The 26999-nt window shown below is 43.2% G+C and overlaps 1 pseudogene; it reads right to left on the bottom strand.

Annotated features, from left to right (window-relative positions):
- Positions 1-12947: 12947 nt before the first annotated feature.
- Positions 12948-26445, bottom strand: LOC134609410 (uncharacterized; annotated as a pseudogene).
- Positions 26446-26999: the final 554 nt, after the last annotated feature.

Genomic DNA, 26999 nt, shown 5'->3' with positions numbered 1-26999 from the left:
TTCCAGCAGACGAATTCTCACTTCAGTACGTAACCATCGACGACGCCATACAGTCCATCATATCATCTGGTAATCGACCCTGGCTTAGCAAAACGGACATCACAAACGCGTTTAAATTACTACCCATGCACCCCTCACTCTGGCACTTACACGGTGTTAAATGGCGAGGGAAATATTACTTCTCTACACGACTCACTTTCGGTTCTCGAAGCAGCCCCAAACTGTTCGACATTTTCGCAGAGTCACTATGCTGGCTGCTTCTGAACGTCACCAGGTGTCACTCCGTTATCCACTACCTCGACGACTTTTTACTAATAGAGCCAGGGTCACCTTCACCCACAGCAATCAGAAGCACTACTGCACTATTTTCCACACTTGGAGTCCCTTTGTCCACAGCCAAAACTATAGGCCCCACAACTATATTGACCTTTCTGGGGATAGAACTGGACTCGGTTAACCTCAGAGCTAGCCTCCCCCACGACAAACTGTCACGTTTGAGAGGGGAGATGACTTGTTCCTGCGGAATGATGTTTGCACTAGAAAATAACTTCAGTCCCTTCTCGGATCCCTGAACTTTGCGATGCGCATCATTCCGCAGGGAAGGTCTTTCATATCCAGACTCCTTTGCCTGCTGCACGGAGTTCCGGACTCTGGCACAGTTTCTTTGGACCCCCACGCCAAGGCTGACTTAGCTATGTGGGGGAAGTTTTTGAAGGACTGGAATGGAATCTCCATGTTTATTCCCCCTCTCTCCACCTCTTCACCCATCATCCACACAGACGCAGCAGCCAATACCGGTTTTGCAGCCATTTTTGGGAACCACTGGTTCAGGGGCCATTGGCCCACTGATTCGGATGCCTTGCCAGGATTCAGAGAGACCTCAGCACTATTTGAAATTTATCCCATTGTGGCGGCCGCACACACCTGGGGTCATCTCTGGTCTGGCAAGGCAGTCAAATGCTACTCTGATAACTCGGCAGCTTGCGAAATCGTGAACAAAGGGCGATCATCTTCCCTGACCATCATGCGGCTGATTCGCAAGCTGACCTGGTTGGCAGCATCCGGCCAGTTTCACTTAGTTTGTTTTCACATCCCGGGTATTCACAACACGGCCGCTGACGCTCTTTCTCGTTCTCAATTTCAGGCATTTTCTCAGGCACTCCCAACGGCTCACCTACAACCATCCAGGACACCACGGTTCCACGATCTAATCCTGGATTAAGCACACTCTTGAACCACGCTAGAGCACTCACTCACCAAGCATTATCACCAAACACGGCTATCACTTACAATAGGGCTCTTAATATATTTAATAAATTCACAGCAGAGTTCGGATTACAAGATGACTTCTCTATTCAAACCATGGTGTCTTTTGCCTCTTTTTTCCACCTACACCTTAAACTATCTCACAACACCATTAAACTATATCTCACGGGGGTCCAGCACCACAGCCTCACCTTTTTTTTCCTAACAACACACCTTTCCTGTCTTCATACCCCGTCAAAAAGGTTTTGAAAGGAATATCAAAGGTTTCACATCCACTCTCTACCATTAGATTACCTATAGATGGGCCTATCTTCAGGTCACTTAGCAATCTCCTTGACACAGCCCCATTCGACATCGGCACAAATACGGTGATCAAATCTGCTTTATATCTTGCTTTCTACGGTTTTCTCAGACCTAGAGAGTTCACCGTAATTTGTCAAGGAGATACGAAGCTAAGACTTAAAATATCACACCTCACTAAAATAGAGGATCACTACCAACTTTCGATCCCTACAACTAAAACCAACCGGTCACTACACCCTACTATAATTCCTCTCTTCCCTACTGATAATGCCTGGTGTCCGGTAAAAGTACTAGACCACCTACGGTCAACTCTGCACGGTCACCTACTGGACTCTCCGCTCTTAACACTACAAGGGCACCCGTTAACCACAGCAAAATTGATGGTTCATATCAGAATTCTGTTATCTAAGCTCGGACACAACCCGATTGCATTCTCTAGGCACTCCTTCCGTATAGGAGCAGCCTCTAGCACTAACACACCGGTCCATATCATCAAGAGACTGGGGCGGTGGAAATCCTCCATATATACTGCATATATTCCACAGCCGGAGAAAGAGCTTCGCCAAGCTTTCAGCAACTTGGTTTTGTAAAAAATGCAATAAAGTGTGTATTTCTCGAATTTATCTTTTTGCCCTCTTTTATTTACAGGCCCACTCGTACGTTGGTTTCGGCACACCACAACCAACTTTGCTCACAGTTACTATCCATTACGTATTTAAATTCCGAGCACAAGTTAAAAGGCCTGAACTTGTGGAGGCCTGAATTTGTGGGAGGAGTAAGTCCCCTACTTAAACTCCCAGCCCCTAATCACCTCTGCCTTTCAGCTGATTGTTCCCACCCACCTACACCCTGTTATAATTACATTCTCCTTGGTGGGCCCTCTTTTATTTACAGGCCCACTCGTACGTTGGTTTCGGCACACCACAACCAACTTTGCTCACAGTTACTATCCATTACGTATTTAAATTCCGAGCACAAATATATATATATATATATATATATATGTATAATATATTATAATTAAAGCATTTTATAATATATTATACATATATAATGCATATATATGATTTCATTATAAATGTATTTTGAGATATATGTGTATATATCTCAAAGTACACTTTTAATGAAATCATATATAGGCCTTATACATGTATAATATATTATAAAATGCTTTAATTATTTTATAATATATTATACATATATAATACAGACACTCCTCACTTACTGACTGGGTTCCGTTCCTACGACCTAGCCGTAGAACAAATTGGTCGGTAAGTGAGGAGTTAAGGGATTCCTTGCTCTAGTGCATTCGTCTATGTTCGGGGAATTTGTTGGCGCTATATAAATAATAAAATAATAATAATAATATATAGTTTCCTTCTAAGTGTATTTTGATATATATATATATATATATATATATATATATATATATATATATATATATATATATATAAAAGAGTGCACTTTGAAAAATAAGTTTCATTTATTCACATACATGTGATAATTGCAAAAAAACGATCAAGTCGACGTTTCAGTCCGCAAAGGACTTTTATCAAGACAAAGAAAAGCGGGAACAGTGAAGATTTAAATATGGTGAAACTGGGCTCTGATTGGAGAGTGAACTTAGAAAAAGGAAAAAAAGAGAAAAAGGTAGTGATGTCATAAATGTAATGTCAAAGTTCAAAGAGCATCATCCCAAATAGGATTTAACCCCAAAGAGTGTGAACTGGTGAAAAAAACGTGATGTAGATAATCCACATACTCGAGTAAAAATAAAAAAACAAGGATAATAATAATAAAAGATCAAGATACCACCCGAGATACAGATCTACTAAATGTCTAAAAAAGAGTTTCTCCTCTGGAGAAATTAGAGTTGCAAGAGCAGGTGTTATCTGATATACAATGTATACAATATATACAAAGAATCACAAAAGAGTGAAACAGTAACACATTCTAATTATACATAGTTCTAATCTGAGTAGCAAATCTGATGAGGAACAGAACACATAATCAAAATATTCTCAATTTAGAGCAGAAAAAATTTAATAAATGATTATCTTTTCGGAATAAAGCAGTTTAGAGGATTAATCTCATTTAAACCTCCTGGATGCACTGTTCCCAGTGTAAAAATCCAGAAAGCTTCCCTTTGGAGAAGCAAATTATCTCTGTCACCTCCCCTCAAAGGGATCGGGACATGTTCAATGCCCATAAATTTAAAGGTTGGCAATGTGTGTCCCATTTCAAGAAAGTGTTTCGCTATGGGGGTAGATGCAATACCACTGGCGAGTGCTATTCTGATGGTCGATCTATGACCCCTCATACGTTGCCATAAATCATTCGATGTTTTCCCAATGTACATAAGACCACAAGGACATAAAATACGATAGACAACGTGTGTTGTAGTACATGTAATACGTTGGCGTATTTTGTATTCTTTCCCTGAGTGTGGATGAAAAAATGATTTTCCTGTAGTCATATTGCAAGCTGTACATTTCAAGCAGCGAAAGCAGCCAGGATTCTGATGTATAAAGCGTCTTGGTGCTTGTACATCAGTATGGACCAAATAGTCTCTTAGATTCTTATTTCTCCTGTAGCTGATCATGGGGTTTTGCTGAAAAATCGTTGGTAGTGTTTTATCTTTTTTAAGTATCTCCCAATTGTCACGTACCATTTTAGACAAGTCCCGAGAATGAAAGGTTTGAGGAAAAATCAGTCTATCTTGTTTCTTCTTAATTATGGGTTCGGTGTATAGCTGTAATGTCTTTGAATATGCTCTTTCTAGCATATATCTTGAATATCCTCTCTGGGTAAATTTCTCAAACATCTCTTGTACCTGTATAGCAGCCTTATTGGAGTCCGAATTGTTCCTCAGTACCCTTACAAATTGCGATACCGGTAAAGATTTCATCAAATTGGAGGGATGGTGGCTGGTAGCGTGTAATAACGTATTACGATAATTTTTTTTCTCAAATAAGGTATAGCCCAACTTGTTGTTTTCAATAAAAATCCGAAGATCCAAGAAGTCCAAGTCCATTTTGAATACTATATATATATACGTGTGTGATTTTACTCTAAGTGTATTTTTCATTAATATATGTGTATATATTAATAAAAAATACACTTAGTATGACATTATATATAAGATATAATATATGTGTATATATATATATATATATATATATATATATATATATATATATATATATATATATATATATATTTTTTTTTATATATATATCGTTTTTGTTTGTTGCTCTTAGTGAGCACTTCCTGTCAGGTAGAGGAACCAGACTTCGGTCCATGCAGCCATGCTAAATGAAGTGATGCGCTTCCCTCCTGCCAGTCACCGAGAGCCCTGGGCAACCCCGCATTCACAGATACAGACACACAATCACAGCGTGTGTCTGGCTGCGTGCATTGTTACCTGTGTGTACATATCTTATGCAACTGTGAATGTTTATCTGTGTATGTATATCTGTGACTGTGTCTGGTATGTATAAAGGGTGTCTGTGCATAACTGTGTCTGAAACCAGATGTTTGTGGGAAAACTGCTTGCAAAGTGTTGTATGTATGTGGGATTGCTGGCAACATGTCACCTTTTACAAGGAAACCCCCATTTATCCATCTTTCCCACTAAAATATTTTTTTTAGAGATGCCAGCAAGGCAAATAAAACTTTTTCACAAAAAATAATAAAATGGGTAGTAAAATTTAATAGGAGGTAGTTGTGTGACACGTAATCAAACTAAAAAAATTTAAGATACACCTGTGCACAGTACTAAGCCGCAACAATGTCCCTGGCCAGGATCATATTACTGGGATGTCGATGCAATACAACCCTACATCTCTACTGTCAGCAAGCAAACTACATCCAAGCATAATCCAAATGGCTAAGACTGTACATACTTTGTTTGATTCTGGTTCATTTCTTCTTTACTGTGCTCTACTTTTCATTCAGACACCAAATATGTTTAGCCACTGAATTGGCTCACTGCATGTCTGAATACCATACAAGCCAAAGATACAAGGCTGTGAATGTTTTTCTTTCCCTCTCCAACAGACTCACCAGTTATTAATGCCAAAGGGCTGGCTTACTAATCTTGCTTTAACTGTGCTAATTGCATACTGGGCCGAGCTGTGACCGTTTATACTTTGTTTGGTAATGGCTTTTTTGTAAGGTGTTTTCTTGTTGTTGAATATTATTATTATCATTCCCTTATTGTATATGTATCTTGCATAGATCCGCAGGTTCATCTGACCTAGGTCTTGGGTCCCTACCAACCCCACTGTGAATCTCCCTACTCATCTGAGCATAAGGGTTGCCTAGCTCCAAACATTTACATAGCTAGCATGCACACTTCACTGAATTCTATGGCTGTTAATATAGCACACCTCAACGCTTATTCTGTTCTCACCTAGCCTCTAACTTGGCCTTCAACCCATTAGAGAGAACGTTGGGAAGTCACTGAGCCCACTTACCTAACCCTTTCATCTTGTTCTCTCTACTTAATTGCTCTGCAAGGGGCAGTGTAGCGTGACACCACACTTACTCCTCCTTAGCTGAGCACCCTAATTGTGAAGACTTACACTGCTTACCTCCTAAGCGTTAGCTAAGCTGACTCAATATTAGGAAAACACTCCACAATACCCCCACTCTTCTACCCTTACTTAAAGATTGAGTGGGTGGTTCACTAACCTTTAGTTTAGTGGTTGACTTTTCTACACCACACATCTCCGAATATATTTCTTTGTACCCAAACTTCATAGCCTGAATTTGGCAATGCTGTAGAAGACAGTGATTTACAACTCTGTTCTTTTTTCCCCTTAGAAAAAAAATAACGTCATACTAAGTGTATATATATACATATACTTGGGAGCTCTAGTTCTTTGAGCTTTTTTATGACATGTTTAAAGTCTCAAAGAAACCAAAAAAGTTATCCTCCATTTAAATATTAACCCCTTAAGGACACATGACATGTGGGACATGTCATAATTCCCTTTTATTCCAGAAGTTTGGTCCTTAAGGAGTTAAAAGTGCTGTACTGGTCCTTAAGGAGTTAAAAGTGCTGTACTTTTGACAAGTATTGACTGTCAGGTCCCCTGCCCCTGTGCCGCTTGCTGCTACCTTGCTTACCCCGTCACCGCAAGTGGAGTAATCTGGTCCCTATCTTCAGTGTGCGGCTGTCCCCACCACCGCGCTCCAGTCTGGCAGTGTGTCTGACACTGCACGCTCCAGAGCAGCAACTTTTATGTGTGCCCGGCACACAGTGATGGCCTCAGAGACCACAAGGGAAGGAAAAAACTCATCCCACGTGTTGTGGTTAACACTAATTGGAGGTTAGCTAATCAGACACACCCTGTGTGTACATAAGCTAACTTCCCCCTTGCCTCAGTGCCCTGTTGTGGTCTTTAGTTTACCATTGAGCATGCACTATATTTGGATTTTCTGTTTACAGATCTCTGGCTTGTCTTATGATTATTCTGTCCTCTCTATCCCTGACCTAGACTTGTCTCTATGTTACTTTCACGTCCTGCTCTGTTCTGTGGAGATGTCTGGCCTTGGCTTCTAGTATCCAGTACCCATGTTACAATTCTTGTTTAGATTTTCTTGGTTTTTGGTTTTCTATTCTATGTCTGGTTTTCTTTATGCTGGGATTTCTGGGTTCATTCCTGTAATCCATCCCTGGGATTCCCAGTCTCCAGGTTTCATTTAAATGTTTGTTTTATGTTGCCACACGCATTTGTTTTCCATCATTCGCTCTGTTTCAGTGTTCCTGCAGGTAGCTCCTCAAGGCTTCTGCCCTTTCTTGCAGGTAAGTGCTATATATGTCTTTTGGTTGTTTTAGCATACATTAGGCAGTGTAGGACCTGCCAGATTGGGGTACATTGGCGTTGTTGGCAGGCTTATGCAATGTATGATCATATAGTGTGACTAAATCCCCATAATTTCCATATGTAGTACTTAGTTATTTCTCCTCTTGTTTTGCCTATGTTATCTTGTCTTGTTTTAGTTTGTATACCCATTCCATGTACAGTCCTGTCCAGTCATGCCCATGTTATGTTCATGTTTTCCTCATGTCTTGTGTATATGTTCTGGGTTTAGCTTACTATCCTTCTCTGGTTCTGGGTTCTATTAGTTCTGTCTTGTTTTCATGTTTGGTGCCTATCTCTAGTCTTGCCTTGTTTCTAGTACTGGATACAATCTTGCTGCAGAGCCTCCCTATTCAGCTCCTGGGAGTTCTGCTAATTTCCATGCTCCTAGTTCCTGGTATCCGCTGAAGCTGATTCAGGGTCTTGGTATGTGGCTGCACAAATGCTGGTGCTCAACACCAGGGGGTGTGCAGTTACCCTGCACCAGCCCCTGCTAATCCACCTCCACACTGTGACTCCTACTCTGAACATCAGGCATACTGGGTCCCGGTCCTGCACCGCCGCCCGGACAGTGTCTGGGTCCCGGGCACCGGACCGCCACCCTGACAGTTACCCCGTCTCTCTGTATTCCCTTGACCTTGGCTTACTTTGACTATCCATTTTGCATAGCCTGGCCATTATAAGGACCAGTATTGCAATTCTATCTGTTGTGTCCTGTCTGTGTGTTTGGTTTCCCTAGTGAACGTCAGGGCCAGATTAAGAGCCCAGTGGGCCTAGTGCTGACAATTATGATGGGCCTAATTACAAAATCTTATTGACCAAAAACACTAAAACAGTCCTACCTCCTAAGCGTCATGTATCTGATAGAGATGGTGCTGGAGGGAAACTCATAGGATGCAGCTATAAGAAAACACATGCCCTATGCTAATCTCACACTTTCAAGTAAACCCATACCCCCTAACAGCAGTGTCCAGTAGAGTAGGAAGTCTATGGATGCGGTAAAAGGATGGGCCACTGACACAAATCACATAACCAGAACTGCCTAAAGGGCGAGCATACACAAAAAGGGGTCATGTCTGTGTCCCCATGTCTCCCAGTCCCTTAGTGTCACTAGGACACTAGGGGACATTAAGAGACATTGGGACACTGAGATACTAGGAAACACTGAGAGACCTTGGGACACTGAGACTCTTGGGGACACTGGGGGACATGGGGACACTGGGTGACTTTGAGACACGAGGGGACACTGGGAGACATGGGGCACTGAGACACTGTGATACATAGGAGACACTGTCATATATAGGGGACACTGGAGACTTGATAAACACCTGGGTACAGGTCAAAACGTTGCGGTGTCCAATAAACCTACTTAAATCTATCACAGTGAGTGCCTGAGATTTTTTTTCGTATATACTAGGGGACACTGAGACACTTGGGAGCACTGTGAGACATGGGGACACTGGGAGACAAGGGGATTCTGAGAGACTAGGGGACACTGAGACACTAAGGACACTGAGACACTACAGACACTGAGGGACACATGGGGCACTGAGAGACATGGGGCACTGAGACACTCTGATACGTAGGGGACACTCTGATACATAGAGGACACTGGAGACTTGATAAAGACCTGGGTACAGGTCTAAACATTGCGGTGTCCAATAAAACCTGCTTAAATCTATCACAGTGAGTGCCTGAGATTTTTTTTTCTTTTATACTAGGGGACACTGAGACACTTGGAGACATGGGGACACTGGGAGACATTGGGACACTGAGACACTGGGAGACTAGAGGACTTTGGGAGACTAGGAAACACTGAGACACTAGGGACACTGACACACTATGGAGAATGAGAGACACAAGGGACACTGGGAGACATGGGGATACTAAGATACTAGGGACACTGGCTGGGAGACATGGGGAGTGCCCCATGTCTCCCAGGTCTCAAAGTCGCCCAGTGTCCCCGTGTCTCCCTGTATCCCCCAGTGTCTCCATGTCTCTCAGTGTCCCCTAGTGTTTGTATCCCCATGTCTCCCAGTGTCCCTTAGAGTCTGTGTCCCCATGTCTCCCAGTGTCCCAATGTCAATAGGACACTAAAGGACACTTAGAGACATGGTGACACTAAGAAACTAGGGGACGCAGACACCAGGGACACTGAGAGACCCCAGGGACACTGGGAGACACCAGGGACACTGGGAGACATGGGGACACTGAGACACTAGGAACACTTGCTGGGAGACATGAGGACACAGACTAGGGGCCACTGGGAGAAATGGGGCCACTGTGTCCCTAGTGTCTCAGGGTCCCCATGTTCCCCAGTGTCCCTATGTCTCCCAGTGTCCCAATGTCTCAGCGTCCCCAAGTCTCTCACCGTCCCCGTGTCTCGCAGGCTCAGAGCTGCTGTCTGGAACTTCTGTGCAGAACTGCTCCCCCACGGATCAGTGAGTAGAGAGAGGCAGGGAGGGAGATGCTGTAACTTCTTATCCCTGCCTCTCTCCACACAAACAGCGACCCTTACTGGCCGGCGCTGGTATTGCAGAATAATCTCTGGTTATGCTAAGACAGATATTTGTGTTGCCGGTATTACTGCAATACCGGCACCAGCTAGGCAGCCTCAAATACCTGAGAAATACTTCTGAGAAATACCTGGCAACCATAAGAAATAAATTAGAAATACCTGGCAACCCTAAGAGTAGTGTGATTTTTTTTTTTTTTTTTAAATCATTGGGCCTATTCCATGGGCCTGGGCCTCCATCAGCCCCTATGTTAATCCGGCCCTGGTGAACGTTACATAACAACAGGGCCAAATGGATACAGCAGACATCACACAGCAGTTGGCTGCTCAGAATTCCAAGCTGGAGGAGCAAGACCGCCTCTTGGATCAGTTTGCTCAGGTGTTGCAGACTGTTCTGCTGTGCAACGCTCACCTCCAACTGGGGGCCCAACAAGCAATACTGCTCCACCAGCCCCTGTTCACATACCTGTACAGGCAAGTACCTATCACTCCGTACTCATGACACCACCCCAACAGTATAGTGGTGATCCTGCCCTTTGTCGTGGATTTTTGAACCAGATCGATATATACATGGTTATGAACCCACACTTCTTTCCTACTGACAGGTCAAAAATAGCCTTTGTCATTAACCATCTATCTGGCAGGGTCTTGGCCTGGGATAATCTGATATGGGAATCTCGTCCCAACATATACCGATTCCCTGTCATCCTTTCGGAGAACATTTGACTTGCCTTGTGGGATAGCCTCTGCTGGGAGAGCCTTGTTACGCATCAAACAAGGTGCCAGAACAGTGGTAGACTACGCCATAGAATTCCGTACACCAAAGGTGGAAGAGGTATGGAACAAGATTCTCTGGTAACAGCTTTTCAGGTAGGATTAGCCAATTACCTACTCAATGAGATAGCATCCAGAGATGTACCTACATTATTAGATGAATTAATTGACTACAATCGCATTAGAGAGAGATGCTCTCAGCGACAGTCTTATAGCTGGATGCATGTTCACCCCTTGCCCTCCTTGCCCTCTACTTCTCTACCTGCTCTGCCTCCTTGTGGTCCATCACCAGAACCTCTGCAAATGGGTACCACTAAGCTACCTGAAGAAGAGAAGCAACGCAGAAAGAGGGAAAGTCTATGCCTCTATTGCAGAACAAAAGGGCATGTAAGGACAACATATCCTGACCTGCAGGGAAATGCCAATGCCTAAGACCCAAGGAGGAGTTGGTCTTGGGTGTTATGGCGTTATCCCCTCATGACAAAAATTCTAGTCCTCTTCTCACGGTTACCCTCACCATCAACGGTGAGGCCATTCACACGAAGGCCATACTGGACTCAGGGGCAGCTGGCAACTTTATAGACCAGTCCTTTGCTGAGTTCCACGCCATGACCTTGGTATGCAAGGCCTCACCTTTAGCCAGGGATGTATTAGCCATGAGGCAAACAAGGCATTTGCCTTGGGCGGCATTTTCCAGGGGCAGCAAAAAATGGCGGCTAACTGACATGCTGGGCTGGCAGGCGGCGTTGGCGGCTGGCGCTGGCGGGCGGCTGGCAAGGGAGTACTTTCCTCTGAGCGGTCTGCTCAGCTCCATCGCGCGCCACAGGGTGAGGCTGGGAGCTGGAATATAACGCTCCCCCCAGCCTCCCGCCAGCCTCCCAGGGAGAAAGAGAACCCCCCCAGCATTCCCAAAGGTAAGGAGGCTGGGGGGTTAAATAAAAAAAGTGTTAATGTGAGTGTGTGTGTGTGTCAGTGTGTGTGTCTGTTTGTGTGTGTCTGTATGTTAGTGTGTGTGTGTGTGTGTCTGTTAGTGTGTGTGTGTGTGTCTGTTAGTGTGAATGTGTTTGCCTGTGAGTGAGTGTGTCTGTTAGTGAGTGTGTGTGTCTGCTAGTGTGTCTGCTAGTGAGTGAGTGTGTGTCTGTTAGTGTGTGTGTGTCTGTTAGTGTGTGTGTCTGACTTTGTGTGTGTGTGTGTGTTTGACTGTGTGTGTGTGTCTGACTGTGTGTGTGTGTATGTTAGTGAGTGTGAGTGTGCCTGTTAGTGTGTGTTTTTGTCTGTTAGTGAGTGTGAGTGTGTCTGTTAGTGTGTGTGTTTTTCTGTTAGCGAGTATGTGTGTCTGTTAGCTAGTGTATGCGTATCTGTCAGTGAATGTGTGTGTGTGTGTGTGTATTTAGAAGGCAGGGCGGGGGGAAAGGTTGGGTGGGGGTGGCGCAGGGGGGAAGAGGGCGTCTGAGTTTTGTCCTGCCTAGGGCAGCACAAAACCAGGATACACCACTGCCTCTAGCCATGGAACCACTTGATGGCAAGCCACTGATGAACCCTAAGGTGACTCAAGAAACCCAGGAAGTACAACTCACCATAGGGGTCCTACCTTTCACGTGCTGTATCCCCCTTCATGTCCCAACTCTGGACATATTGTCCTGGGGTTCTTTCTGCCTTACAGTGTCTTATACCTGTGCATCCCATTTGTTCACTTAACCTGCCCTCGGCCCCTCCTCTCTCTATCTCGGTACCTCCACAGCACACTGATCTAGCTCAGGTCTTCGAGAAAAGCGAGGCAGAGAAACTCCCCACCCCCATCACCCTTTGATTGTGCGATTTATCTTCTGCCAGGGACTATACCACCTAAGGGCAGGGTATATCCCCTCTCTGAGCATGAAAACAAGATTATCATTGAGGAGTCCCTGAGGAAAGGGTTTATCAGGCAATCCTTATCTCTGGCAGGTGCTGGCTTCTTCTTTGCATCGAAGAAAGAGGGTGATCTCAGACCCTGTATAGACTATAGGGGTCTGAACAAGATCACGGTGCGAAACGTATATTCAATTCCGCTCATCATTAATGATGTCCTCCAAGATTACTTGCACGTATGTGCTGTAGTGTATCTGGATGACATATTGGTATACTCCCCTGATCTAAAAACCCACCATAAACATGATAGATAAGTACTAAAGAAACTGCTACAATTGTCTGCAAAGCAAGCTAGAGAAGGTACTCTTTGATCAGACATCTGTGCAGTTCTTGGGGTACATCATATCTGAGAAGCGTTTCAGTATGGACCCTAAGAAACTGGAATCCATCAAAACTTGGCCGCTTTCACAGGGACCTGCAACCAAGAAGTATTGTTTAGCATAAAGCTAGAAAGGGTTTCATAGTCATCTCAAAGAGTTTAGAAATTCATCTGTCCACTGTTAAACAAACTGTCAATAAGAGACAATACTGTACTGTGACTACTCTCCATAGAAATAACTGTCCAGCCAAGAAAGAACCATAGACTGACAGCTAAGGACTTGAAGAAATCAATGGAACTGATTAACATCTCTGTTCATAAGTGTCCTATATGGAAAACATTGAGTAGGCATGGTTTCTATGACAGGACACCACAAAGAAAGCCCCTGCTTTTCAAAAAAACATTGCAGTGTGCTTGAAGTTCACCAAATTCTGCCTTGACACCATCCAACAATACTGTGGATGGAGGTTGAGTTGTTTGGGAACAAAACACAGCACTAAGTGGCGTAAGAAGAGCACCGCATACCAACATGAAGACATCATCCTGATGGTTAAGTACAGTGGAGGTAGAATCATAACTTTCAGGCCTGGACCCTTTGCCCTCATTGAGGGAAATGTTTATTCCCACATTTATAAGATATATTCAGCATAATAACAGGGTGGCTGTGCACTAGCTGAAGCTTAGCAGAAGTTGGGTGATGCAGCAGAACAGTGATCTTAAACATTGAAGTAAATCAACTACAGAATTGCTTAAAAAAAGAAAATTTACCTTCTGGAGTGACCCAGTCAGAGCCCAGACTTTAACCATAGAGATGTTTTGCAATGACCTAAAGAGAGCTGTTCACACCAGGTATCCTAAGAATATGGCTGAAGTGGTACTGTAGGGAAGAGTGGTCCAAAATTCCACATTGTGCAAATTTAATCACCAGCTACCAGAAACACTTGGTTGAAGTTATCGCTGCCAAAAGAGGATCTCAAGCTATTAAATCCAAGTGTTCACTTACTTTTATCACAGCATTGGTGCAGAGACCACTTTATCTCATTGAAGTGGGCTGGGTGCAATGTCTCCTTAACCCTGCAGGTGAAAGAATTGCATTGTTAAGACTGCCTCTAGTGGATGTCTACCAGACAGCCACTACAGGCGCTTCCTACAGTTTCACAGAATTTAACTCAGTGTAATGACGTTGGATGACCTGATGCTTTGCATGAGGATGTCCAGTGTCTTCAAAAACCCCATAGAAAGTCAATGCTTTGGAAGGACTAATGTATGCGTGGTGCTCAGCACGAGCATGCGCATTAGGATCCCGAATCGTCTGACATTGAATACATGAAAAAAGGTTTTAACCCTTTATTTGTCGTTGAGGCGGCAGAGAAAAGTATGTCTGGCACCCCATGTTTTTAAAAAAATACCTTTTGTTTGTGATGCTTTTGTGCTGCTAAAATTAATTCTGTGCTGTTTTTTTTTTTTAAATATTGAGAAATATATTTTATCAAAACCTGCCCACTTTACAAACCATGTTATTACATTTTAAAAGCAAATATACCATTTGTTTGTGCTATGTTTGTGATGATTTGTATGACAAAAATTAACATTGTGCCAGTTTCATTTTGGAAATATTAAGCTCTCGGGTCTATACTCATGCACATATACTATCTATAATACGGTGGTTAACAGCCACTAGAGGCAGACTTAGTGCTGCAATGTAAACATTGCAGTTTCTCTGGAACTGCAATGTTTAACATTGCAGAACTAAGTGCACCCAGTGGGTTCTGAATGGAGACTTTTCGATCTCTACAGATTGGATAGTTATAACTACTATAAATGGAATAGAATCATTGAAATACAATTAAACAGTAAATATTCAATTTTGACTCTGGACTAAGACGGATTCTTCTCAAAAGATTCAGATGTTTGAATGAAACCATGCCTACCCACTCTCAACATTTTTAGTTGAGCAGATCCCTTAAAAGCAGTAATTTAGAAACTAGTGGAATCACTTAGACAATATCATATTAAAGTCTGATAGTGATCCACATTCTGTAACAGAGTAACATTTTCAAAGGGAACATAGCTACTGTGTGTGTGTGTGTGTGTGTGTGTGTGTATATATATATATATATATATATATATATATATATATATATATTTAAACAAAAATCTGCACACCAGTCAAGCCATAAGACTTGCTTTTCCCACAGAAATCCCATAACTGCAGCGATGTTACAACCGCAAAGGATTCTGGGTGGGCATATGCAAATTAGTTTAACAAAGAATCACATTTTTGCCTCATTCCATTTTAAACATGGATTCATTTTAATATGTGTTTGCTGTATACAACAGCTTGAAACACAATATAGCAAAAGATGCAAAACCAGTGAACCACTCATGGACAGCTGTTTCGTTGTTAATGCAACTTGTCAGAATGAGGTTGGTTACTGGTTTGCTCATTGAGGCTTGGTAGTGCTTGGGAGGCAAAATCCAAATAGGTTATAACATCGCTGCAGTTATGGGATTTCTGTGGGAAAAGTCTTATGGCTTGACTGGTGTGCAGATTTTTGTTTAACACTGTATTAATTATCCAAATACTTCAGGGGTTTTCAATCACAATTTTTCCCCACCATAACCTATTTGGATTTTGCTTCCCAATATATATATATATATATATATATATATATATATATATATATATATATATATATTGCATTTTTTCCTGAAGAAAGTCCATGAGAGGACTGAAACGTAGAATTTTAAATTTTTAATTCCACCTGCACTGTGAATGTTGACATGGTGTGTTCAATAAAAACATGGCAACATTTCATTCTTTGTGTGTTATTAGTTTAAGCAAACTGTGATTGTCTATTGTTGTGACATAGATGATGATCAGATCACATTTTATGACCAATTTGTGCAGAAATCCATATCATTCCAAAGGGTTCACATACTTTTTCTTGCAACTGTATTCTTATTGATTTGATGTTATTGTTTTACATTATTATATTACATACTAAGTATGCTGCATTTTCTTGCCATGCCTTAATGCATCGTGTAACTTTACCACCCACAATGCGGTCTCCACCAACTGGTTACACTTAGCCATTACTATACCATCTGTATGACTTCTACAACAACTGACGGTTATTTGTATGTAGTTCTGTTAAGTTTCTTTTATGTTTGACACGTTTTATCTTTGATTTTACTGCCACCTCATTTTACTTTACCTAATTGCTGCTCATATCATTCAATGGGTATCCACAAACAATGACTACACGTGTACCACACTGACTCTGATTGCAACAGGCCATGGGTAACTTGTACTGAATCTCCCTTCTTAGCATTGTGAGGTTGCCCCAACAACATTCAGCTTCCAAAACCTTTTTGGAAACTGCACTCGCACAACTACAAAACAAACTTAAAATCCTAGAGCTAGAAAGAAAAACACCTATCTATTGAATAGATATAAGCATTATTTCTTTGCCTAAGGTAATAGAGCGGGAGCCTTACTAGCATCACAATTAAAAGCTAGATCCCATAAATCAAAAATAGCGTACATACAGTCTAGTAGAAAAGGCAAGATACCTAATCCACAAGTTATTGTAAATTAATTTGCAACCTACTACAGCTCTCTTTACAATATCAAAGACAACCCCAGTTCCACCATCCTCACAACTCATCCAAGAATTTTTAGACATGGTGGACCTTCCTTCTATATCACCCTCACCTCCCCCTTTACCCACACGGAAATTGAAATGGCTATACGGGCTCTGCCCGCACACAAAGCCCTGGGCCCAGATGGCTTCACCAATCTCTATTACCAAACATTCGCATCCACCTTAGCACCTGCCCTTACAATACTTTTTAATGCTTGCTACTCGCAAGGAAAACTTCCCGAGCGACATGCTTTTAGCACACATTTCTACTCTTCCCCAAACTGGGTAAACCTCCAACTCAATGCCAAAACTTCAGGCGGATTTCCCTTCAGAACAGACACATTAAAATGTATACTAAGCTCCTAGCCAACCGACTCTCCACCATCATGCTAACACAGATCTATAACGACAAATCAGGGTTCAAGGCTCCGACAACACTTTAAAAAATGTTCAACATTCTCTAGCACATGCACAGGACACAGACACAGGGCCTCCTCCTCGCCTTTGATGCGGAGAAGGCCTTTGGCAGTCTTAACTAGCAATACATGACACAAGTCTTGGTTAAATTTGGCTTTCCCCACACCTTTATTTCAGGAATCATGGCCCTCTACAATAATCCAAAGGCACAGGTTTTTCAATTCTGGGTTTCTTTCCGCTCCATTCCATATCACAAATGGCACCAGGAAGGGATGCCCCTTGTCCCCTATACTTTTCATCCTGTCACTGTATCCCATAGCATATAAGATCAGACAACACGCTACTATTCACGGCATAAATATGGGAGCCCAACAGTATTGCCTCTCCATATTTGCCGATGATATATTACTCTCCTTGAGGAAACCAGGCGTCTTTGCCCCGGAGTTATTACAACTCCTGAAACGGTACAGAAACATGTCATATTATAAGCTTAACCACAGTAAAACCCAGGCCCTACCTGTAAATCTCCTAACCCCCCTTAAACAACATCTAAGTCAAACATACAACTTTGATTGGCGAATGACAGATATTACATATCTAGGGATAAAGTTAGGCTCCTCTAATGGGACAATCTTTGACCTCAGTTTTAAACCATTGATACACATGTGCAAAGCGCAGGTGCACCAATAGAGAACAGTAAATCTTTCCTGGCTTGGCAGACTCAACGCCATAAAAATGGTAATTCTCCCAAAGATCCTCTACAAAATTAGGATGCTACCCATACACGTTACACCAACATTCTATAAATAGCTCCAATCTATCCTCACATCCTTCCTGTGGGAAATTTGCAAGCCCTGCCTTTCGCTAGCCTTGCTTCAAAGGTGTACCTGCCAGGGTGGAGTTTGCTTTCCCTACTTACTGTCATACCATAAAGCCTCCCTATTAGAGGCAGCGATTAAAGTTCATTTCAACAAAAGAACCTTCCAATGGGTTGACATGGAAAACAAGCAGATACCTGCTGGCTCCCTAATACCTATTCTGTGGACAACCAAAACAATTCACCCAGCCTTGGTCAAGTTGCTCCTGACCACTGCCCTCACGCTCCAACAGTGGAACTCTTGGACGCAATGAGGCGCTTCATAGAAAGTTCCCCCCTCACACCACTGTCAGCCCTAGCCTCACTTTCACCAAGTTTAAGGTTCATATCTTGGCACAAAAAGGGTGTCCGTTTCAGAGCGGACTTATGCAAACACCACCAAATCTTGCCCTTCCCAGTGCTCCAACAAAAATACGGCCTTCCCAACTCCTCAATCTTCCAATACTTACAACTTAAAAGTATTCTCATCACACACTTATTATCTCAGTCGGAGCTGAATCATACCAAGCCTCATCTCACCCTATCTATGCAAGATGTTGGCAGGTATTAAACCCCTAGCAGACTCCTCAATATATACCCTAATGTACCGGCGTTCTGCTGGAGGTGCGGGAGGTCGGTGAGAACATGTTATACATATGGTGGGACTGCCCCATTATCAGGCCCTTGTGGGAAGATGTGAAGGAGGTTTTAGAAAACCTGAATATCACGGGTATACAGCTTGACCTGACCACATGTTTGTTTCTCCTGCTCTCCCGCACACTCACTAAAGCACATAGACAACTAGCAGCGTTAACTGTGCTTACTGCTAGAAACCTAATAGCAACCAACTGGAAACAAATATTATGTCCTAACAAACTACACAAGCTGGACAAACTTCACCAATATCTCACATATGAATGCATGTATTTGCTTTCACACAGATACAAATGATTCAACCAACATGGGAGACGTGGTCTACCTATTAAATGCCGCCAGCGCCACCACCAAAAACGAGTGACAACTCTGTTTGTACCCCACAGATCAACCCTAAGCTCTAGCAGTGATACCGGAGAAACTGACGGAAGCCAAGCACAGAGAGATGGACACAGGTTTCTTCAGGAAGGAAGAGATTCTTTATTCGGTTCACCGATCGGGACTCAGAGGGACTAATGTCACCAAAATACAACAAGATCTGAGCCCTGGACAATAGTGTAGGCTCCTTATATAGGCATGTAACTCCTCCCATAATAAGCTCCACCCACACATTCTCTTACCCAATCAATCGAACAAGAACTAACTTCCGGTTTGACTGCATGGCTTGCCCAGCACAATGGAGGAGGGCAATACTACATCCGGTATTCTCGCACATGCTCCGTACACTACTGATCGTATCTTTGCCACGTGCAACCAACCGACCGATACACCAGTATATGCACGTACACATGCCACGTGGTAATCTCGGCCTACTAAATTTATTTTTACCGAGATTTCACCACATTCCCCCCTTTGATGCCTCTGATATTTTCACAATTACGGAGGCATCACTTAACCCGTTAAGGACACATGACGGAAATATTACGTCATGATTCCCTTTTATTTCTGAAGTTGTGTCCTTAAGGGGTTAACCATAGTTTGCATATACCTCAGGTTGCCATGAACCAGACCAGACTTTGCGATTAATGATATGAATCCCTCAACATTCCTCTTCCTGCACTGGTTCTCCCTGATTTAGAGCCTCATATCTATATATGGCCATTATCTGTGCAGCAGCCTTTCTTTCTGCTATATTTTCTATGATGCTCTGCACAGACCTAACTACCAAAGGAACAAGACATGGTAGAAGAAGACACAGCATTAAGATTAGCATGACTCCACCTACCAATGCCTTAAGTCCTCCAAACTGCTCATACCAGTTACCAAACCAACTACTTGGATTATACCCTTTCCATTCCGTAGGCACATGTGCTAGTTTAACCATATGGTTAGTAAGCTCAGCTATTGCTTGCCCTTCATAATCTATTTGAAGACAGCAATTGCTTAGGTTAAACTTCCCACATACACCTCCCTCTACTGCCAATAGGTTATCCAAAGCTAATCTATTTTGGTAAACGGCTGTCCTCATCCTAGTATTATGCTTCGTTTGGAGATTGAGCGCTTGTGATGTCTCATTGGTAATTATCTCAACCACCGCCTGTAAACTTATAATGCGGTTGAGCATATATATTGGGGTTCTATATCCAAAAGTACCATCCTCTGCCCAATTGGCTGGCCCATAATAATCTATAATACGCTGGGGAGGCCATTCATTATCTTCCCAGGTACCTATCTCTAGGGGTCCCCTTTTCTTTCTATGATTCACATCATACACTTTAACTCCCAAAGTCTCTCCTGTTTCAATAGGCAACAAGAAGAAGTTTGGTTTGAGCATACCTAACACACATGCCCCTTCCCAGTCCTGTGGTAACTCCGAATAGGCTTTCTTACCACAGATCCAGTACAAATTTGCTGGGGCTTTCCAACTAGATGTGATAGATAGATCAAACCACACGTCCTTTAAATTGGCATAACTTGCAAACGGGTTAGGTGGTTCTGAGACATTTGAAGCCGACCACCAGGCTGTATTCTTTGTATTATCATCATAAGCTTTTTGCCCTAGACAAGTCAGTTCTCCTACAGAAGTATTAAACATTATTCCTTTCCTTGCTATGCAAACATAACCTATAATGGAGGTCATTAATCGCCACTCAGATTTACCTCTAACACTCATTTGATAATCGGCTTGAGAAGATATTATTTGTTCAATTGTCTCAGAACCAGAATACATTACCTCCTTTGCTTCCCAGGGCCATTGGTCTCCCATGTTAGTACCTCCACACACATAGCAGTTGGTCACATTAAGACTACCAGCAATACTTTCAGCTAAATCTATAAACAGGTTCTTAGCATTATGGGGGATCTTATTTTCTACACTCATCTCTTCATAAAAAGAATGGAAAACCTGATGAGTTTGGGATGCTAAAATATCGGTCTCTATCCCTATAAATAATATTGTCCCAGGATCCAAACCCGTCCCATATATCTGGAACCCAAATAAGTTTCCGAACCTATCTATGAATTGTTCAGGATTATTGATAAGTATATGGACTGGGTTACACTCCATAGACTTACAATACGGTTTGGCAGGCAACTTAGTAACAATCATATCCTTATCTACTGTCTGTCCCCAAGTTGCCCACCCCACACAAGACCAATATGGGCAATAATTATAATCCTTATCTGGGCATACTTGTTTTTACTACTGGGACAAATATACTTATTGTTAGACCCATACGTTCTCTCCCATTTAAGATCCCTGCATACATTCCACGGTTTTCTACCACTTGATATCGCCTTACATGCATCAAATAGCAGGACACCCGAAGAATGTACGGTTTCTAATACTGTTTTATTTATTAGGGTCCCCTGTGGGTATCCATTCCGGAGGGTCAACCAAATTGTACGGGGTTGATACTCTGGATTGAAGCACTTAGGTTCTCCTACTCCTAAATGGCATACACTATATTCTATACCTAAGTATCTACACCTAGACACATATCCTTTACACTCATACTGTGAATGCCAAATAAGGGTCTGGGAAATGTGATTACCTGTTATAGTAGTCTTAATGCAAACCTCACAGCTAGGTGTGTCGGTACCTCTACCTTCCTGAATAATTAAAAACATAAAAATACACATTATCAAGAGCACTTCTTTCGACGTCTTCATCCTCAGTCTTCGTCTGTGCGATGGCACCTCAGCTTCCAGGATGTAAGGGCTGCAAGGAATGGAGTTCTGCTCTTCCCTTCACAGAGGTCCCTTCGAGACACCCTGGCTATGACACGTGGGTAAGTGGTCAGGCTTTATTATGGCCGTCAAAAACACTCACTTGCTGATCTCTTTAAACACACTTGTAATCCCGATATCTCCTCATCACTCCGACTGAGTCGTGCGCTTTAACCGGATCTTGCAGGGATTCTCTGGATCTGGTGTAGCTTGCCAAGAATCTACTGCTGCTGGTTTAACCCTGGAGTGATGAATCCACGGAGTCACTTCAGCCACCTTTATTGTTGTAGGGGTAGACAAAAGAACAACATAAGGACCCCTCCACTTAGGCCCTAACGGTATTCTGTTCCACTCTTTAATCCATACTTGATCTCCTGGATGATAGCTATGAACAGGGGGATAAATATTCACAGGTAATCTATCTTGTACCCATTTCTGTACCTCCTCCATAGTTTTACCTCTACAACCTGCTGCCGTGTAATTCCTTCTCCCAACTGACTCAAATCCCCCCTTAAGTTACCAAGTATGGGAGGTGGACGCCCATACATGATTTCAAAAGGTGAGAGACCCATCCTTCTGGTAGGTGTACTACGAATACGTAACAGAGCTATGGGCAAAAGAACATTCCACTTAAGCTGAGTCTCTTGACACATCTTTGCCAATTGGTTCTTAATAGTTCTGTTCATCCTTTCTACTTTACCAGAGCTCTGAGGTCTATATGCTGTATGAAGCTTCCACTTAATACCAAGCATATGAGTCAGTTGTTGTAGGCAATGGTGAACAAAGGCTGGACCATTATCCGATCCTATAGAGCATGGTAGTCCATATCGGGGTATTATTTCTCGCAACAGGAATCGTACAACTTCTCCTGCTTTCTCTGTACGAGTAGGACATGCTTCTACCCAACCTGAATAGGTACACACAACTACTAGTAGGTAGCGATGTCCACCGGATTTAGGCATTACAGTATAGTCTATTTGAAGATCGGACATAGGGAGTCCCCCCATATACTGGACTCCTGGTGGTTTCACTGGTCCTTGCCTTGCATTATTCTTAGCACATATTACACATCTTCGTACAATGGCTTGAGTCAAGTTGGACAATCTTGGTATATAGAAATGTTTTCTGAGAGATTCGTCCATACTATCTCTTCCAGAATGTGTCCCGTTGTGATAGTTCTGGACAATTTCTACAGCTAGTGATGCTGGAATAACTATTCTTCCATCTTCTAACTGATACAATTTGTTCTCCAGGTATTTCCCAGTTTCAGTCTTTAACCACTCTTCTTCTTGAGCTGTATAAACTGGAGTCCATTGAGACAGTGGAGTCGGTATAAGAGCAGCTATATGTTCCACATACTCCTGTCTTCCTGATTCAGCGGCACGCTTAGCTGCATTATCTGCCATCCGATTTCCTTTGGTTACGTCACCATCACCTTTCAGATGCGCCCGACAATGTATAATACCAACTTCTTTCAGTTCCCATACGGCTTCCAGTAGTTGCAATATTTCAGCTGCGTACTTGATTTCTTTACCCTCTGAGTTCAATAATCCTCTTTCTTTATACAGAGCTCCGTGGGCATGAGTGGTTAGAAACGCATACTTGGAGTCAGTGTAGATGTTCACTCCTAAACCTTCAGCCAATTGTAACGCTCGTGTTAGTGCAATTAATTCTGCCTTCTGTGCCGATGTTCCTTTTGACAATGGCCGTGCTTCTATCACCTTGTCTATGGTAGTCACTGCATATCCTGCATAGCGAATCCCTTCTTTCACATAACTACTGCCGTCCGTATAGTACTGGGCATCAGGGTTCTGGATGGGAAAGTCATGAAGGTCTGGTCTACTTGAGAACACTTCATCCATCACCTCCAGGCAATCATGTTGACTCTCAGTAGGTTGTGGCAAAAGGGTAGCTGGATTTAAGGTGTTAACAGTCTCTAAATGCCCTCTTGGGTTTTCACACAACATAGCTTGATACTTAGTCATGCGGCTGTTACTAAACCAATGATTGCCTTTATAGTCTAGCAACGTTTGTACTGCGTGCGGGACTCGCACATAGAGTTCTTGACCCAGAGTGAGTTTATCAGCTTCGGCTACCAGCAGGGCGGCGGCAGCTACGGCTCTTAGACAAGGTGGAAGACCACTGCATCCAGTTGTTTTGACATATATGCAACAGGTCGTTGCCATGATCCCAAGTACTGTGTCAATACTCCCACAGCCATTCTTCTTTGCTCGTGTACATATAAGTAGAATGGGCGTGTAAGATCAGGTAGACCTAATGCTGGGGCACTCATCAAAGCCTTCTTCACATTTTCAAATGCCTTTTGCTGTTCAGGGGTCCACAGGAAGGGATCTGTTATGTGCCTTTTATAGCTGCATAAAGAGGTTTCGCCAATATCGCATAACTGGGAATCCATATCCTACAGAAGCCTGCTGCCCCCAAGAATTCCCGCACTTGTCTTCTATTCTTGGGTATTGGTATTTGGCATACAGCTTCTTTTCTCTCTGGCCCCATTATTATTTGACCTTCAGAGATATGGAATCCCAGATACTTGACAGTCGGCTGACACAACTGAGCTTTCTTCCTGGACACCTTGTATCCTGCCTTCCAGAGAATGTGTAGTAGATCATGTGTTGCTTGCTGACATATTTCTCTTGTAACTGCCGCTATCAACAAATCATCTACATATTGCAATAGTACACACTCTCCTGGGCTGGACTTGAAATCCAGTAAGTCTTGACTTAAAGCTGATCCAAATAGGGTAGGTGAATTTTTAAACCCTTGGGGCAGTCTTGTCCAAGTCATCTGGCGTTTCAAGCCCGTTACAGCATTTTCCCATTGGAATGCGAAGATACACTGGCTTTCCGCAGCAATTCGAAGGCAAAAGAAGGCATCTTTGAGATCTAAGACAGTAAAATAGGTAGCCCCGCCCGGAATTAAAGCAAGCAGGTTATATGGATTGGGCACAACTGGGTGTATACTTACGACCGCATCATTGACTGCTCTCAAGTCCTGCACAGGTCGATACTCATCTGTACCGGGCTTTTGAACAGGCAACAATGGGGTGTTCCAGGGGGAAGTACAGAATTTTAGGATACCATACCGTATGAACTTATCCAAATACGATTGTATGTTCTTCTTGGCCTTTTGTGGGATATGATATTGCCTTAAGCTCACTGGATAGACCCCAAGTTTCAGTTTGATTCGAATTGGTGGAATATTGCGAGCAAGTCAAAGTGGGTTGTTCTCTGCCCACACTCCTGGTATATTGAACAAGGATTCATCACTCTTAGGGTTTTGGCTAGTCAACACTGTATAAAGTTGCCACTCTTCTTCCTTTGGTACAGGTATTGTCATTATACCTGAAAGTCCATTGAACTTTAAAGATCTTGTTCCATTAGGTAGAAACGTTATCTGCGCTTGTAGTTTTGACAACAAATCACGTCCTAGCAGTTGGACTGGACATTCAGGCATATAAAGGAATTGATGTTTCACCACGTGGCCTCCCAATGTACAGAGTCGACTTTTAAGAACCGGTTTAGCAGCACTCCTTCCAGTTGCTCCTATTACAGTGATGGTTCTTCCAGATGGAGGAGCAACTAGGTCAGTCACCACCGAATGTTCAGCATCAGTATCGATCATGAACGCACTCCTTTTTCCCCCTATTGATACATTGACCATAGGCTCCGCTCGGCCAAGGGGGATGGAGCCCGGTCGGTATCAATAGTCCTCCATGACGTGTCAGCCAATCCTACAAAGTCCCTATCTTCTCTATCGCGGGATCTCTGCGCTGCTGGATAGTACCTATCTTCTCTAACATTTCCTCTATTGCTACCATTATTCCCTCCAGGACCTCCTCTACCTCTCGCTCTGCCTCTATAATTACCATATCCTGCCCTAGGTCTGTCTCTCTCATACTGTTCCCTTTGTGGACACTCACTTCTCCAATGCCCTTCTTCCCTACTGTACGCGCATTGATTCCTACTCAGGGGTTCCCTATTCCATTTACTCTTGCCTTTCTCAGTTCCCCTATACACTTCCTTTTCCCTTCTATCTACGCCTGCGATCGCTACCGCTAGCATATCTGCCTTTCTATGCATCTTGCGCTCTTCCTCTTTCTTTGTCTCTGTTTCCCTGTTCATATATACTTTATTCGCTACCTCCATTAGTTGGGTTATAGACATCCCTACAAACCCTTCTAACTTCTGTAGCTTGCGCTTTATATCTCCGTAGGCTTGGCTGACAAAGGCAGAGTTAACCATCCAGGAATTCTCAGGAGCCTCCGGATTAAAGGGGGTATACAAACGGTATGCCTCCAATAATCGGTCATAAAAGACACTGGGCGATTCATCACATTTCTGTAATACCTCAGCCGTCTTAGACATATTAATCGCCTTCTTTCCTCCAGCTTTCATGCCAGCAATAATAGCGTCTCTGTAAGCTTTTAAATGGACCATGTCTGCGCCATTGACATTCCAATTTGGATCGGTATTTGGATAATGGGCTGCGGCCCATGCTGCTGGGTTGGCCTGATTCTGTGTACGGGCCTCTTCTTCCAGCGCTTTAATTGCCGCTTGATTTATCCTAGTCCTTTCCTCGTTATTAAACAATGTCATTAATAATTGCTGGCAATCAGCCCAAGTGGGATTGTGTGTCTGGACTATTGAGGTAAACAAATCCGTCATGGCTTGAGGCTTTTCGGTGTAAGAGGAGTTATGGGTCTTCCAATTAAAGAGATCGGTGGTTGTGAAAGGGACATAGACGTAGACTGGGTCAGCATATTGTATCTGGCCGTCATCATTAATGTGTGTCGGGCCAGGAGTCCATCGAAGAGGCATTTGATAATGTCTGGGTTGGAGGGTACCGGTCAGTTGTCGGGTTAGTATGGGGCTTCGTAGAGATGAGTCCGTTAGGGGTTCCGGTCGAGGGGTAGTAAGGCATGGGGATGGGGAAGCTTTACTAAGGGGAAGGTTGGTGAGTAGAATATTCCGGGCCGGGCTAGGAAGAGCCTGACCGGAAGCTAGATATGGCGCCAAATCTGGGTATGTGGAGTTAACGGAAGCAGGTACCGGAAGGGGAGGGTTTGAAACAAGGGGGCTGGACTCTGAGCTAGAGGAGGGAGTAGGTGGGGACAACGGGGCAAGGGGAGGAGCATTTCCAACAGCACCTCCTCTTCCTCTTCTGGTGGAGGAGGAGTAAGGGGGCGGCATAGGGATCTCAGACTCAGGGGGCGTGTCCAAAATGGGCGTAATTATGGCCTTAGTGGACAAGCGAGTCCTGGCCACCATGAGGCGACATTGCT

The sequence above is a fragment of the Pelobates fuscus genome, chromosome 4 (assembly GCF_036172605.1).
Source record: "Pelobates fuscus isolate aPelFus1 chromosome 4, aPelFus1.pri, whole genome shotgun sequence".
NCBI classification, from domain to species: domain Eukaryota; kingdom Metazoa; phylum Chordata; class Amphibia; order Anura; family Pelobatidae; genus Pelobates; species Pelobates fuscus.
This window is presented reverse-complemented; position numbering and strand designations above follow the sequence as displayed.